Here is an 11,997-nt window from a genome sequence, read left to right as displayed (position 1 = left end):
GATTTGAAGTGTTCTCAGGTCTGATAGTGAGTAGGGTGCCATGAAATGAATTGTAATTATCTTCTGGGTTTCTATCGCTGCCTGGAAGGATACAAAGTGACAACAGATTAATGCCCTGAAATAAAGCCACCCAGTGAAAGTGTTCAGAGAACACTGTTTGCACATGACACAAGTCACAATTTCTAAACTGACTGTAAACTTAAGGGATGGGAGGACCCAACAAGTTTTGCGGTGTAGGAAAGAAAACAGTGTGTTTCCACCACGATGTTATCAGAGTGACAATTCAGTAAAGAACTTACAAAAATCATATTAAAAACACATTGAATATGTTAATTTAGAGCTATATTTTCCTCTTATCGATTAATCCAATTATTTTTTTCCTTATCAAAGTGGGTTTAATGTTTCCCTGGTACTGATTTGCAAGGAGACATGTCCATCAATTAAATTTTAAAAGAATATATAAATGCATCATCACTATTCTTCCCGTAAACAGAGACCACACAGCAGCCTGTAGATCTATCCTAATAAGCAGATAATTCTGTGAGGACATGTAGGGGGAAACAGTGTTGCTGGGCTGCCACTGAGTTGCCAGCTGTGCGGTTCCCTCTCTGACAACGTACTTCTTTGTGGAAGCCCCATCTGTTGTTTTAGTCATCGGAGTTCTCATAAGTCATACTGGAGACAGCAATGCAAACATTAAAAAAAGAGAGAAACAAGAAACCCTGATGTGCGCCAGGATTTCTGCTTTGACTCTCGGCAGTTCCCAGCTGCTGTTCAACTGAGGGACAGAGGGATGCTGAGGAGTCTCAGTGGTGCCAGGCAGCAGTTACTGAGGTGCCTAGGGCACACATGGCATTTGTTCCAAGAACACCACATTTTGCTGATTCCATAATTCAATGCTATGGGATTTTAATTTGCTCTTTATTCATTTTTCATTTCCTTCATTTTTGGCATTCGGACCATTTTGATGAAAAGATTGCCATGGGACATGAACACTTTCCTGGAGCTGATAGTTGGATTATCAAAGCACTTTTCTAGGATCTCTTCCTTAATACCCCTCTCTTTCCCTAGGGAAGGGGTTGGCTTGCTGCGAGGCCTATGGCTTGAAATGTGCACATAGGTTTCATGGTTACAGGAATCCCCAGCCAAGAGCTTTGGTGAGGGGCTTGACTGCGTTGATGTGCTGCTGTTATGATTAGCTCTTCTGTTTCTAGGTTGGGGAGTGAAATTTGTGAGCCTGCTTGAGACCCCAGCCCCTGCAATGAACAAGGAGAATTAAGGTGTCTCAGCATAGCAGCGAGGTGTGGATTTCCTAGGGAGCTGCAGCCTTCCCTGTTAAAACAGCTAACACAGCGTGCATGTCTGCATCCTGTGATGTTATGTTCTCTCAGTCCATGCTCCAACCCTGGCAATGAGCCCATTTACTGAAGAAGCTAATACTGGGGAATGAAGAGACTTGCCTGCCCCTAAATTGGACCATTGCCCTTTGCCTAGGTGTACAGGTGCTACCCTGAGTTGTTTTAAAGGTTTGCATTTTATCGGATGTTACCAGTGGTGTATAATTGTATTTAACTGTTGGTGACTGTGGGTTGGTCCCAAACAAGGTGGTCTACTAAAGTCACCTTGTGTCTGAGTATTGGCCACAGCATTATTTACTGTTTCCTGAAACATAAGGGAGGAACAATCCAAACATGCATCTGTGTGAAAGATGTTTGGCAATATAATGGTTTTGTGGAGTAACTCCTTATTGTTGAGTGACGATTGCCAGGGCTATGTCCAAATTCTTTCCTCTTCCTTCAGCAAAAATATGGAACTCAACTACAGTACAGTACTTGTATCTCTTTACATGAAAACTTTCACAGAAAGATAATGGGCAGGTTGTTTTGGCTTGTTTTGGGTTGTTGGGTTTGGTTTTATTTTTTTTCCACTTAGGAAGTGCTAGAGAAGTTACTTATGTCCAGATTGTTGAGTATGTAGAGTTTGGTGCCTAAATGAGTTCTAGGGGATATGGTCTAGAAAACTTGAGAACTCCACCCTGAGCTGGAACAGAAATATATTGGAAGCATCTGATATTTATTGTGATTGGGCATAATCCTGAAGTTTTGCCCTGCTAATGTAATCCGTCTTCAGCTAATATAAGTACCAGTTGAACCTCCTTGCTAACAAATACCCTTCCTCTACTCCCAGAAAGTTTAGGCTTATTTGCAAACATTCAGAACTAAGGAAACTTCAGATAACCTGCTTCTGTGGAATCAAAATCTCTATGTGGCTTATTCTGGGCGAGCACTGTTCCACTGCAGTGGCAGGCTGCTTAATAAGATCTGTGTGACTTTTTGCAAATGGGAGTGAAGTATAAAATAAAACATAAATCTGGTCTCTTTTTTTCTCCTCATGAAAAATGCATGTATTAAAAAGAATAGGGGTGATCTTATTATTCCTATTGGTTTTTCATAGATGAATAAGAAAAAGGCTTGTGCCACCAAAACAAGCTCTGTCAGAAAAGGTGGGCATCCCAGCTGTGAAGTGTGACATGCAAGAATGTTTTTTAAGGATTTTTTTCCTCGCCAGCTTATATGGACAAACTCTGGTACTCCTTGAAATGCTCTTAATAACTGAAATGCATATTGGTGCCTTAATTGACCATGGATTAAGCTCTCAGCTTTCATCTTGCTGACTAGACTGAACAGCGGAGACATGTCTGGCTGTAGATGAAGAATGCCCTTTGCTAGGAAATGCCAAGGTCTCCTGAAGGAGACCACAAGGCTGTTTCTTGTATATTCCTGTAACTGCCTTTTGCTGCCCCCTGTGCCTAGCTGAGCAAAATGTGAGAGGTAGATTAGTGGACTCCAACCCCAACTTTGCTTTTAACAGCAGAATTACTTCTGCTGTTTGTGACTTGATTTTTCCCTCTGCCTGGGTGACTGCATGGGGAAACATCTAATGCTGGGCTTCCTAAATCTGAAAGTGTGACTACATGTTTCTACTCTGAAAAAAAGAGTCTCTACCTCTAATCATGGGTAGTCTGATGTGAGGGAAATATTTCAACTGTGCCTTGGTCCTTGATTAATCAGGGTATGGTCTACCAGTGTCTCAAGGTGGACCAGACTTGGAGCCAAAGATGAAGTGCGAGGCCTCTCTTGCTGCTGATAAACCTGTATCACTTCCAAAGGTGTTGGTGCTCCCTCTCATGTAGTCTCTGTGCCTGTGTCTCCTTGTTTTCGCTCTTCCCTGGGGGTTCAGGTGGAAGGATCCCAGGTAATGTTGGCTCCTGAAGATGGTATCCTGAGGAGAATGAAGTTGTTTGGTTTTTGATGTGCAAGTTTCTCAGCAGATTCACAGCCATAGATGTAGATGCTAAGTTCATGTTCCCAGCTTTTCTAGGCATTTACTCTTTAGATACAAATGTTGGAAGAGCCTAGAGTCTGGTGTCACTGCAGTCAAGTCTGCTCTCATTTAGTTTCTCTGTCAGTGTAGGATAGCTCTGTAGGTAGCACAAGCAATTAATCAAAGGAATTGACAGCCATATAGGGACTTTTGGATGAAATTCTAGGTACTGTACTACCTATGAAATTACATTTTATATTGTCATGACCAAGGCTGTAGCTGGAAAGTGAAAAGGAGAGGAATTTGCTAATTAGGATGCAAACTGAAGCTTTCTAGGGGTTTAAACAGTTTACATGATACACCATTTTAAATTATGTAAACCCTTCCAGCAAGGAGGCAGTAGGGGATTTACTGAGCTTGGAAATAATTAAAATCATGCTGAAACTTTTTTAACAGGTGCTAAATGTGACATAGTGTGTGGTCCCCCTGAACAGGGTTGGCTTTCCCTGTAAATGGAGATGTGCAACATCAGATGTTTCAATGCATGCACATGGGTAAACAATGCTTTTATAGCACGTTAAGAATAGTTTGGTTTATGGCTCTATAGATGCATCTTAAAATCTTGTTCTATGATGGCTTTAGCAGAGCTGTCCATTTTCCAAGATGTTCTTCTAAAGCAGGATGAGGGTGTACCTGTTTTTTATTAACTATATTGCAAGCTAAAAATACACCAAGTTGCAGACAGCTGACAGCAATGTGAACTCTCAATGTGTTTCATTAAAAATAATAGTAATTCTTGAGGGCATAGAGCCAGAGATCAAGGTCTTTTTGTCTCCTGGAAGCCCTTTTTTGCTTGTCTGGAGAGGAATATGACCTGACAGTCTTTTAAATTTCCTGATATTCATCAAGATCACTGGACTTTGAATGGAGCTTTCGTTAATTATGACCTTTAACACCATGTTTTAGTTTGTTCCTGGGCAAAATAAGTAGGTTTGTCATGCCTTGCAGGCTACTGACAGAGAGGTTTTCTAGTAAAGCCTATAAAAGGATCCAGGGGCTTGTATGTCGAAAGCTGACAACTGCAAGTGCAAAGTTACAGTCAGGGTGGTCTAATTTTTTAGACCAGCATAGGGATGTGGTGATTCTCTCTAATTTGTTGTTTAGTCATGTCTGAATGCCTTTGTGGAGAATGGACTCAAACTGACTTGGGAGTTACAAGTTTCAATAGAGAAATTCATAGGACTGCTGCAGGAGTGCAAGCTGGTTACTGAGCACAGGTTGACAGCCAGTCCCTTGAAAGAAGCATTATAAAAAAATCTAGCCTGGCCAGAGCTAGACAAATGAAAAGAAATATTCTAGGAGAACACTGTGCCTTTTTTTTTTAAACTTTTACTATGTAAGCCTATGCCACTACTGAAATGTATTTCCCCAAGAGTCATATTTCATTGAAGTCTGTTTTTCTGAAAAGCGCTGCTATTTAGCAGTCAAAACTAAAAAGGCAACAAACCACATGCATTTAAGCCGAAAACATGTTGTACCTCCTAATAAATTTGGAGACAATTTCTGCAGCACAATTTAATAAAGCTTGTTTTGACGAACATCTGTAAACAAATTTTTTTGTGCCTTGGATAGAAAATAACATCTAAAAAATCTGAAGTACAGTGCTGATACCTTTGTATGCTAACTCAATAGAAAGCTTCTGGAGACTGGGAAAGCAAGCCTTCTGCAAATGCTTTTGACTAATACCTGATTGGTCAGGATGAGACAGCAAAGAAAATAAACCCAACAACCCTCCCCCACAAAAAAACCCCAAACCAACAATGGAAAGGAAAAGGGAGAGCTCTAATTTCTAGTTATTTTTTAAGTGCTGTTCAGTGGCTTGAATTCCCCCATCGAGATTTGGATTCACATAAATTGTAATTTGTTTCCTATCTTTAAAATTTAATTTTCGGTATGCAGTAAATGAAAAAATACGGAGTAAAATGTAATGGACAGATCAGGAATTTAGGTGTTTGCAAACATGGTGGTCTATAGCTTTTTCCTCTCTTAAATCCTGGCTGCAGAGCTTGACTGAAGACACGCTGTGCATTTACCATTGTTGTCTTGATATTTGTCTTGAGAATAAAATGATAGTATTTTGCAAGGAATTTATTATTAAAATACTGAGGTGAAAGCTTAGATTCTTTGATTGATAACCATTACAATAGACACTGACTTCTGTGCTAAAACTCGGTGAGCATACAGGGCACCATTTATTACCCAGATCTTAAATTGCGTGGCTACTTCACTTACTGCTATAGGTAAGGCTGCTGCATGTTGTGCTTTATTGTTACTCCAAGTAACACTGTGGTGCTATTTAGAACTTTAAAAGGATTAAAACCTCTGAAAGGTGTGGGGGTTTTTCACCAATGGGTCATACCTGTGTACACTGGTCCCAGTGGTTCAGGAATGGCTCTTTGTTAGAGCCTGTGCTCATGAAGCATCCTGAACCTACCCACCTCCTGCAGGTGAACAAGTGCCTTGTTCCTGAAGTCAAGTGAAGAATTGCCCCCCTTTCTGTTTGTGCTGGCCCAGGTCTCTAGGGAGAACTGGCAGTACATGTGGTTCCTGTTAGTTCAGAAAACAGAAACATCCGGGGAAGATGTGAGTGACTTACTGGCTTGGTTCAGTGGCAGGAAAGCCTGTGACAGATCGTTCTGGACAGATAGATCCTCTCCATTACGTGCTGAAGCATGTAGCAAGCGCACATGTAATCACGTAAAATCCATCTCAAAACAGCAGGAGATGGGCAGTAATGTCTGTCTTATATGGCCTTTCCCTGTACCCACCTCTGGGGATGCTTCCTGAAGGAAAGGGAAGGGAAGGCTTTTCTCATGCAGTGGGAATGGGGCAGTGCTGAGGGAAAGCCCTTCCTAGGTACAGCAGTGGGTTTCCCAGGGTGATGCCCATACAGGTTTAACTTCAAGAGGAAAGGAAAGTGAACCAGTGGTGAACATACTATTTGCTATGTGTTTACTGTAAAAAATCCAAAAGAAAAAGCCTATAGTGTGGTGGATAGTTATTATTATTGTGAAGGTAGGATGACTGGACTGGCTCCAGGAGGCCCGCTTGGTCAGTGGGTTGGACCAGAAACACTTCCAGAGGTCCCTTTCCATCTCAACCAGTCTGTGATTCTGTGACATCAGGTACTTAAACTGGGTTAGACTCTGCAGCATGGTCTGATTAAATCAGTGTGGCTTATTTACTCAGTCCCTAAGGAAATGTGTCCCACCAGTTTAAGAGTTATTGGTTTTTTTCTAATCTAACTGCACCACTGAAGATGTTCTGTAGCTTAACATGTCTGTTTCTAAGCAGGGCAGACCTAAATATCTGTCTCATATGGTGTGTAGTGAGGGGGTGACATGGCGCATCAGTAACCCAAACCATAGGTGTTCAGTATAAGCAGGCTGTCTGTGCTCTCTGGACGACTTGTGCTCTGCAAGGGCATGTGTGTGTCTCCAACAGTTACAACCCGTGGTCCCTAGGGTACCCTGGGGAGCTATTGTAGCTGGGATGGGCCAAATTAGAATTAGCAGCTGCTTTCATTCTTTTTCGTCATTTTCATTCTCCCCCATGTGATGAAACATTTCTTCCTGTTTTCTCTGGTCTGTTATTTTAACATTTCTCATTCTCTGCTGTGTTCTCCTTCTCACTTTGCAACCGCTCCAATTTTCCCTATACTTATTCCTCCGTACATACAGAATCTTCTTTGTTATTGAGCCTGAAGAACTACTACTTCTATTAGCATATGACCAAACTTTTCTGGATTTCCCCAAGAGGCAGGAAGGTGCTTATTTAGACAAATAAAAATAAATACATATGACTTGAGTTCAGTGAAATAACTGACTAGAATTCTTTTGCCAGCTAAAGTTGTGTGTATTTCAGGGAAATATCTGAAGAAAAGAGAGGGATGACAAACCCTCAGGGAGGAACTTGTTCATAATTATATGAAACCTTGACTGTATATGAATATAAGGATGCAAGAAGCCCTGTTAACTGGATCTTTGCTAGGGAAAACATTACGGTTTAATCGGGATACTGTTTGGGGAGCTATAAAGAGAGCAAAAGAGGTTCAGTCACTTCATTGACTTTTCATAAACCCTGGAAGAAAGCATCTGTTCTCTTGAGAGTAAAAGTTATTTTTAGTATCCAATCTTTACGTATCTGTTCTGCTTTCACATTTTCAGCCATGCAGACAATTGATGGACCATCTATTCATTCCAAAAACTTCCTAAAGGTTTCTGTTCTGCTCTACAGTTTTATGGTTTTATACTCAATGAAAACTACTTATGCGCTTAGCTCTGGGAACAGGCTAGAGCTATTTACTTGAGCAGAAAAGTATTGTATTAGGCTAAGAGATAGCTTGTGAAGATAAGAAAGGAATCTTTCTGGCTTTCAGTAAGACATGAAGATATTTGAAACAATGATGTATAATTAATACGTTATCAGCCAAATGTTTTGAATTCTGGCTCTGCTGATGACTTTGAGGAAATTATTGACTTATCCTTGAAATGCAGAGGACGATACTGTCAGTGTGCTGTAGATCTGTGTGCACAGATGCTAAGTATCTTAGTCTTAACGCCAGCAGGAGTAGGATTGTTTTTATACAAGGTTTCAGTTCAAGTATAATGTCACTGGAGAACATTAAACTGGATTACTTTTTTCCTCCCCTCCTTTACTGGAATTCATCCTTGTTTAATTTTATTGAACAATTTCTGTGGTGTTTCTTACCATTGACTGATCTGCCCTCAGATCACTGTGGCACAAGTGTCTGTCACACATTTGGAAGATGCAGGCTTGGCAGGATGTTTTGCACCTGAGAGAAAGCATGCTTATCCAGAGAAAGCTGGTGGAAAACACTTCCTTTTTGTTCCTGTGCCACCTGGAAGGATTGCTCAGAAAGCTTCCCTGTAGGGCATATTGTTCTGGAGTGTAGGTACAGCTCTTCCTTGCTTCTGCCAGAAACAGAAAGATGAACACAGTTATGTCTTGAAACGAGTTGTAGCATGACACTGTGTCCCAGCAGCAGCTATACACGTGAATGAAGGGAAGGAAAAGGAGTTTTGTTACAATGAAACAAAGGTTCATTCAGGAATCTTATTTTTCATTAGGGTAATTATTGTGAAGTCTGAGTTTAATTTCTGGTGGCACATTTTTTTTTTAATTGAATAATTTACATTTCCTGAACCACAAAAGATTAATAGCTTCACCATTTATGATTTTCCCCTGTAGAGTGAAAAAGTGTAATTAAAAATAAGATATACAGTAGAATTAAAATTTTCAACTGCTTAAAAAGTTTTTCACAGAATACAAAGCATAAAAGAAGCATGGAGTATTGTTTCATGCTGTTCTACAGATGATTGCAAAGCATACTTGCTTTGTGAAGTCAAAATTTGTCTTAAATCTTGCTTTTGTACTGGGAGCAAGGGTGTCTCAGTCCCCATCTCCATTCCAGTTATGATGAGTAGAGTAGTCCAAGTAAGTGGGGGGTTTTCTGTTATTCCTAGCACATGATTATGTGAAATCATTTGTTATCATTAGAAGCCTGTTTCGGCGTGTTAAATCTTCTGCTGTTACCAGAACTCAGGTTGGGAGAAGGGAGATTGTGGAAATAAAGTCTGCTCTTGTAGAACTGTCCTTGCCAACCAAAGGAGATCCATCACTGAAAACATACCATAATATCAGAGGATAAAAACAGTTGTGGAGCATCCTGCAGTATACATGTCATTTTTTCCCTAGGGGATATTGAGCAAACCTAGATACAGATGAAGACAGAACTGTATAGAATGGGAATATCCAAATCTGATAGAAACCTCTTCCTGCTCAGCTTGTTCAAATAAATGACACTGACCTGCTCTGAATCCTCCAGAGCAGTAGTGTTTTTGTCTGGTATAGTGCCTGCTCCTTCCACAGCTCTGTCTCAGTACTGAGAGGAGAATTTCCCCAAAAGGTGTTTAAACCAGTGCAGTTGGGCTGCCTTTTCTTCCGTTTTCCCCAGGTTCTGGGGATGCTGAGGTAAGAGGAGAACAACAGGATCTCCATCGCTTTCTGTTGCAGACCGGCTTTGCTTTCAAATCCTGCAGCTTGTATGGCACAGCCCAGTCCCTCATGTTTAGCTCCTCAGCTCTCGTTTCCATGTTTTCTACCTCCCAAATCTATTATTTGAGTTAACAGATAGTGAGGAGTTAATATTTGGACATCATTTGTTTGTCCAAAGTTTTCAAGAAGGTAACCGCTCCTTCTATCTTCAGTCTGGTGTGAAGGTGAGGTTTGGTCCAGCTGCTCTCGGTTTGATGTTCCCTGCTGCTGATGTGAGTGAACCTCTTTAATTCTGTGCGGATTCTTAGTACCCTAATCCTGACATGCTGTGTGCACAAGCAATGTAAGTAAGGATGAGGGAAAGGCTGAGGTGCTCAACGCCTACTTTGCCTCAGTCTTTAGCAGTGGAACTGGCTGTTCCCCGGACACCCAGCCTCATGAGCTGGGAGATGGGGAGGGGAAGCAGACTGAGGTCAGCACAGTTGAAGAGGACGTGGTCAGAGACCTGCTGCACCACTTGGATGCACACAAGTCTGTGGGACCAGATGGGTTACACCCAAGGGTGCTGAGGGAGTTGGCAGATGTGCTTGCCAAGCCGCTGTCCATGATTTACCTAGAGTCATGGCTAACTGGGGAGGTCCCACTGGACTAGGGGGTGGCAAATGTGACACCCATCTGCAAGAAAGGCAGAAAGGACGATGCAGGAAACTATAGACCTGTCAGTCTGACCTCGGCCTGGGAAGGTCATGGAGCAGGTCATCTCGAGTGCCATTAAAAGTCATATAATGGACAACCAGGGGATCAGGCTTAGTCAGCATGGGTTTATGAAAGGCAAGTCCTGCCTGACAAACCTGATCTCCTTCTATGACAAGATGACCCAACTACTGGATGAGGGAAAAGCTGTGGACATTATCTACCTGGATTTTCAAAAAGCATTTGACACAGTTCCCCATAGAATTCTCATAGAAAAACTGGCTGCCCATGGCCTGGATGAGTGAACAGTCTGCTGGGTCAAGCACTGGCTGGATGGATGGTCCCAGAGAGTGGGGGTCAATGGAGCTAAATCCAGCTGGCGGACGGTCACAAGTGGTGGTATTCCTCAGGGCTTGGTGTTGGGACCATTTCTGTTCAACATCTTTATTGATGATCTTGACAAGGACATAGAGTGTATCATCAGTAAATTCATAGATGACACCAAGTTAAGCGGGAGTGTGGATCTGCATGAGGATAGGGAGGCTCTGCAGAGAGACTTGGATAGATTGGATCAGCGGGCCAATGTTAACGGGATGAACTTCAACAAGGCCAAGTGCCAGGTCCTGCCCTTGGGCCACAACAACCCCCTGCATGGCTACAGGCTTGGGGAGGTGTGGCTGGAGAGCTGTCTGGAGGAGAAGGATCTGGGGGTTCTAACCAACAAGCAGCTGAACATGAGCCAGCAGTGTGCCCGGGTGGCCAAGAAAGCCAACGGCATCCTGGCTTGTGTCAGAAATAGTGTGACCAGCAGAAGTAGGGAGGTGACAGTCCCCCTGTACTCTGCACTGGTGAGGCCACACCTGGAGTATTGTGTTCAGTTTTGGGCACCTCAATACAAGAGAGATATCGAGGTGCTGGAGCGAGTGCAGAGGAGGGCAACGGAGCTGGTGAAGGGCCTGGAGAGTAAATCCTATGAGGAGAGATTGAAGGAGCTGGGACTGTTCAGTTTGAGGAAGAGAAGGCTGAGGGGAGACCTCAGCACTCTCTGCAACTACCTGAAAGGACATTGTAGAGAGGTTGGTGCTGGTCTCTTCTCACAGGTGATCAGTGACAGAACAAGGGGGAATGGCTTTAAACTCCTACAGGGGAAGTTTAGACTGGACATTAAGAAAAAAATTTTCACAGAAAGAGTGGTCAGGCAGTGTAATAGGCTGCCCAGGGAGGGGGTGGAGTCACCATCCCTGGATGTGTTTAAGGGTCATTTAGATGAGCTGTTGGGGGATATGGTGTAGGGGAGAACTTTGTAGAGTAGGGCTGATGGTTGGACTCGGTGATCCCAAGGGTCTTTTCCAACCTGAATGAATCTATGATTCTATGATAATCTCCACCTCTCTCTCCTTGGAAATAAGAGACCCTGTGCACAGTTCCTCCCTAGATGGAATCTTCCTACACTTCAGACAAACATTTTCCTCCACTAGGTCTCAGCTACTCCATCAAATGTCTCTGATGTACCTCTGCAGTTGACTTATGCACCTTTAATAAGTCCTGTGTGCGTTCACTCCCTTTACCCCTCTGCACATTTGCAGTTGAAATTCCTCCGGCATCCTATACCTTCCGAGTTAACTGTATTGATGGATCAGTGTCCCCAGATATCCAAGCATAGGTAAAGAGTGTAGGAAATTCAGAGACTCTTGTTTGACGTGGTTAGCTCTAGCTTTGTCCTTTCAGGCTGGAGCAAGATCTGTTCTAAGCATTGAAGGACAAAGCAACACTAACAAAACAAAGAACTTTTTGGTTAGTGGAGCTTCTGAAGAGTTGGCAAAAAGCTCCAAAGGAGGGCTATCAAAGCACTGACTATAGCCATTTTAAATGCTTCAGGCTGTTTGTGCTCAACACTGAGCT

This window comes from Athene cunicularia, assembly GCF_003259725.1.
Source record: "Athene cunicularia isolate RWA chromosome 3 unlocalized genomic scaffold, athCun1 chr3_part1, whole genome shotgun sequence".
NCBI classification, from domain to species: Eukaryota; Metazoa; Chordata; class Aves; order Strigiformes; family Strigidae; genus Athene; species Athene cunicularia.
The sequence above is the reverse complement of the archived record's forward strand: the minus strand, read 5'-3'. Positions refer to the sequence as shown.